This window comes from Salmo salar, unplaced genomic scaffold, assembly GCF_905237065.1.
Source record: "Salmo salar unplaced genomic scaffold, Ssal_v3.1, whole genome shotgun sequence".
Classification (NCBI taxonomy): domain Eukaryota; kingdom Metazoa; phylum Chordata; class Actinopteri; order Salmoniformes; family Salmonidae; genus Salmo; species Salmo salar.
The window spans coordinates 105,826-111,825 of record NW_025549499.1 but is presented as its reverse complement, the minus strand read 5'-3'; positions in this window follow the sequence as shown (position 1 = coordinate 111,825).

The following is a 6,000-nucleotide window of genomic DNA, read 5'->3' as shown; positions in this document are numbered from 1 at the left end:
GCAGCGGAGTTAGTTTTCATCATTGCATTAAATAACAGAAAGAACACTATATGAAACAAAACAAGAAAACCGACAGCCAAACAGTCCTGTCAGGTGCAAAACACTAACAGAAACAATTACCCACAAAACCCCAATGGAAAAACAGGCACTTATGTGTGACTCCCAATCAGCAACAACACTCTACAGCTGTGCCTGATTGGAAGCCACACGGCCAAAATCAATGAAACAAACCAACATAGAAAAATGCACATAGAACGCCCACCCAATGTAACACGCTGGCCTAACCAAAATAAAGAACAAAAACCCCTCTCTATGGCCAGGGTGTTACAGGTCCCTATTTTTTACATAAATACATATACAATTATACTGAACAAAAAAATAATTGCAACATGCAACAATTTCAACGATTTTACTGAGTTACAGTTCATATAAGGAATCAGTCAATTGAAATAAATGAATTAGGCACTAATCTATGGATTTCACATGACTGGGCAGGGTCGCAGCCATACGCTCACCCACTTGGGAGCCAGGCCCACCCACTTGGGAGCCAGACCAGCCAATCAGAGGTTTTCCTAACAAAAGGGCTTTATTTCAGACAGAAATACTCCTCAGCTTCATCAGCTGTCCTGGTGGCTGTTCTCAGATGATCCCACAGGTGAAGAAGCCGGATGTGGAGGTCCTGGGCTGGCGTGGTTACAAGTGTTCTGCAGTTGTGAGGCCGGTTGGACGTACTGCCAAATGCTCTTAAACAACATTGGCAGAGAAATGAACATTACATTTTCTGGTAACAGCTCTGGTGGACATTCCTGCAGTCAGCAATCCAATTGCACGCTCCTTCAAAACTTGAGACATCTGTGGCATTGTGTTGTGTTACAAAAATGCACATTTTAGAGTGGCCTTTTATTGACCGCCGCACAAGATGCACCTGTATAATGATCATGCTGTTTAACCCCTGTGCGGCCTCCGTCCCGTATGCGTAACGTTGACTAACTATTATCCCTCAAATGCATCCGATGAAACAGAGCTACAATTTACTAAATTACTATTCGAAAACATTTTTAAAATGTAATATTGTCATTCTAAGATGTATAGATGAATATCTCTTGAAAGCACCTGTAATGCCAGATTTAAAATTAACTTTACTGGGTAATCATACTTTGCGATGAAAGGGGATGCGATACTCTGAAAAATAGGCTAACGTTACAGGTCAGCGCCATCTTGGAACAATCTCATATCACATCTAGTCTTGTATACTATTGTCAATAATCCCTTACCTTTGGTTGTCTTCATCAGAAAGCACTTCCAGGCATCCCAGGTCCACAACAAATGTATTTTCGTTCGAAAAAATTACTCCTTTATGTTCCAAGAGCTTGTTCTTGTTAGCACGTCTGAAGGCTTATCCAAATGCTCCGTTGGCCGCGGGACAGCCATTTCGAGAAAGTGCATTTTTTTTCCCATTTAGGTTCATTCAAACATGTCAAACGTTGTATAACATAAATCTTCAGGGCGTTTTTCAACAAGAGAGCCAATAAGATTCGAGGGGGACGATTGCATTGTGTTTCAAAACGTTTCGAAAGGGGAGGGTAACCAGGGGCGCCGGCGTCATAATGGTGATGGCCCTCTCCGTGTGACCACGTTCCACAGCGTCTCATTCATTCAGTTTTAACAGTAGGAGACTCAAACCACTTTGTAAAGACTGGGGACATCTAGTGGAAGCAATAGGAAGTGCTCAATGAACCATAGCTCACGGTGTGATTAATAGGCAACGTGATGAAGTTGAGTTCGCAATTCAGAATTCCACTTCCTGTTTCGATCTGTCTCGGGGTTTTGACTGCCATATGAGTTCTGTTATACTCACAGACACCATTCAAACAGTTTTAGAAAGTTTAGGGTGTTTTATATCCACAAGTATTAATTATATGCATATCCTAGCTTCTGAGTTTGAGTAGTAGGCCGTTTAAAATGGGCACAACATTTTTTCAAAATGCGCTGTGGCGCCCCCTATCCTAGGCGACCGTCAAGAGGTTAATCAGCTTCTTCATATGCCACACCAGTCAGGTGGATGGATTATCTTGGCCAAAGTGAAATGCTCACTAACAGGGATGTAAACAAATTTGTGTACAATATTTGAGAAAAATAAGATGTTTGTGGTAATGGAAAATGTCTGGGATCTTTTATTTCACCTTATGAAACATGGGACCAACACCTTACTTGTTGGGTTTATATTGTTGTTCAGAATACATAGATAGAGACACATTACAGAGTATAACGACACAGGATGAGACCCAGATGCAGACAGAGGAGACAGATGGTTCGAGTCTCTGATATGTATTAACAGACAAGGGGCAGGCAAGAGGCAGGTCGAGGACATGCAGAAGTTCGTAAACCAGATCAAAAAAAGGCAGGCAGGCTCGAGGTCAGGGCAGACTGAATGATATGACAGGTGGGCTCAGTGTCAGGGCAGGCAGAACAGGTTGGAACCGGGAGGACTAGAAAACATGGACTAGGAAAAACAGGCGTACCGAACAACACGCCAGTGCCTCCACTCCTCCAACGCCATCTTGACCACCAGAAGTTCCCGATTTCCTACGTCATAGTTTCTCTCAGCGGGATTGAAACAAAGGGACAGGAAGGCACAGGGATGGAGCTTTTGGTTTTGGGCAGACCGCTGGGAAAGGACGGCCCCCACTCCAACGTCAGAAGCGTCCTTAACCAAAAACCTCAACCAAAAACTGACGGGGCGGGTCCGAATGGATAAGGATGGGGGCTGTAGTAAACCGGAGCATTGGTGAGTCCAAACGGCATGACCAGGTACTCATAGTGTCTGTTAGCTGTGTCTTCCACTTGTCTCCTTCGCGTATCTGACCTAGGTGGTAGGCATTCCGAAGGTCCAACTTGGAAAAGATGGTTGCCCCCTGGAGAGGTTTAAAAGCCGAGGAGAGGAGTGGTAAAGAGTAACGATTCTTAACTGTGATGTCATTGAGTCCCCGGTAGTCAATACATGGATGCAGGCTCTTGTCCTTCTTTTACACTAAGAAGAACCGCATGCCAGCAGGGGAGGCAGAAGGACGGATGCTCCCAGCAGCCAGAGAGTCCTCAATGTACTCCTCCATGGCCTTGGTCTCAGGGCCAGACAGGGAATATAGCACCCCATGAGGTGGTGTGGTGCCCAGGAGGAGGTCAATAGTGCAATCGTCGGAGGAAGGGCGCTCCGCGGGAACGGTGGAGAAATCTGAGTCTTTACCAGAGCCCGCAGGAGGACATCCTGGGGCAAGCTGTATCGCCTTAAGGCAATGTTAGTGGCAGAATGGGCTCCAGACCAGGGTAGAACCAGTGGTCCAGTCTATAAGAGGGTTGTGCCTCTGGAGCCATAAAAATCCCAAAACAACAGGAACATGGGGAGGTTCAATAGAAATAACTGAGAATGCAATCGAGCTGACCTCTTATGTCACTGTGTTTCAGGTGTTCAGGATAAGAACTGCAACAGAGTGAATTACACCAAGAGGAGAATCTGTGTCTTGAAGGGGTCAACAGTGGACATATCCTGTACTTATATTAGTTATTATTCCACCACATCATCATTCTGGTTTAGAAGTGATAAGTCGACCCCTGAAGACCTAACCACAGACCCAGGGTATGCAGGTCGTGTGAAGCACACTGGAACATATAAAGGTCCCTTCACCCTGAGAATCTCAGGTCTGAGAGAGGAGGACTCAGCTGAGTATCGCTTCACCTTTAAAACATGCAACTTTCAATGGGGTTATAGTTTCCCAGGAACAACTCTGATTGTTACAGGTAATACTACACTTATAGAACATGATGATATACTGGTAATACTACACTTACAGAACATTGTGATATACTGGTAATACTACACTTACAGAACATTATGATATACTGTAACTACTTTATCTCTAGTAGTAGGAGGGGGAAATGATGGTTGTTCTTTTACGTTTTTATTCTCTCTTCATTCAGACCTGCAGGTGAAGGTGATTCCTGCTACAGAGGGACAGAAGGATCATTTGTTACACTGACCTGTAGCACCACCTGTACCCTGACTGAAATCCCCAACCCCACCTACATCTGGTACAAGAATGGAGAAGACCTATTTTCTGACTCCTCTCCCCAGTATCAATACTCAGCCAGTAGAGGAGGTTCTGACAGCTACTCCTGTACCTTAAGAGGCCATGACAAACTCAGCTCTTCCAAAGTCACCGTGGTTGAGTGTGGTGATTTACCTCCAGACTTTTCCTCTCTTATGGTAAACAGACTTGATATTTTCAGTCAATTCAGAGTGCTAATTTATAAGTAACTATAGCTCATTACCATATAACATGTTAGTACTGAAGACTACTGAGAATCATACAAATCAGCTAATATCATCACCATCATCATCAACATCATCACCATCATCATCACCATCATCATCATGTGCTTCATCATTTGTTCCAGATACTTCTCTGAGCTGCTTGAGTGTGACCTACACCAGTAGAAGCATCTGTTCCTTGACACCATCAGTGGACCTGCCTTGCACTACCATATATCCCACAGGTTAGACTGTTATCTTTAAGTCACATTGAGTAATATTGTCAACGACAGAAGGAAACCATTAAGTGTGTTTTTATTTGCTCTCATTCAGACCTGCAGGTGAAAGTGACTCCTGACTCAGAGGAAGGGAAGAGGACTCTGACCTGTAGCACCACCTGTACTCTGATTGGTAACCCCACCTACATCTGGTACAGGAATGGACAGTCTCTTCCTCCGTCCACTTCCCAAAACTACTCTGTCTGGAGATCTGAAACAGAGTTACTCCTGTGCTGTTAAAGGCCATGAGGATCTCCACTCTCCTGCAGTGTGTGAGTGTGGAATTTGCTAACTTCAAGGGATGTGTGATGTATTTTCAGGTGCTCAGGGTCACATCTGCTGGAGGGTGACTTACACCAAGAGGAGAATCTGTGCCTTGAAGGCCTCCACAGTGAACATATCCTGCTCTTACACTCATCCCACTAGTTATATAGAACAAGGTTCATTCTGGTTTACACAGAAACACCCTGTAGATTTCAGTTCATATCCAGAGTATGCAGGTCGTGTGGAGTACAATAGGAACACAGAGAACCACCACACCATGACAATAACAGACCTGACAGAGAAGGACTCAGCTTAATACAAATTCACATTACTAACAACAGATGAGGGGAGTTTTTCTGGTCTTCCTGGTGTGATGTTGACTGTCACAGGTAATACTCCACCTACAGTTATTACTGTAATATGACAAGTCTAATCACATGACAAGCCTGTCTGGAGTCAAATATGACTGATGTTTCCTCTTAGATATCCTGTTGGAGATGGATCCTACGTCTGTGTCAGAGGGGGAGAGAGTCACACTGAGATGTAGAACCAAATGTACAGTCTGTCTCAACCCCACATACATCTGGTACAAGAACGGACAACGTCTGACCAACCCAATCACCAGTTATAAAAGCCTGATCCTAGACCCAATCACCAGTTATAACAGCCTGATCCTAGACCCAGTCACCAGTTACAACAGCCTGATCCTAGACCCAGTCAGCAGTTATAACAGTCTGATCCTAGACCCAGTCAGCAGTTATAACAGCCTGACCCTAGACCCAGTCAGCACTTATAACAGTCTGATCCTAGACCCAGTCACCAGTTATAACAGCCTGATCCTAGACCCAGTCAGCAGTTATAACAGTCTGATCCTAGACCCAGTCACCAGTTATAACAGCCTGACCCTAGACCCAGTCAGCAGTTATAACAGCCTGATCCTAGACACAGTCAGCAGTTATAACAGTCTGATCCTAGACCCAGCCACCAGTTATAACAGCCTGATCCTTGACCCAGTCACCAGTTATAACAGCCTGATCCTAGACCCAGTCAGCACTTATAACAGCCTGATCCTAGACCCAATCACCAGTTATAACAGTCTGATCCTAGACCCAGTCAGCAGTTATAACAGTCTGATCCTAGACCCAGTCAGTA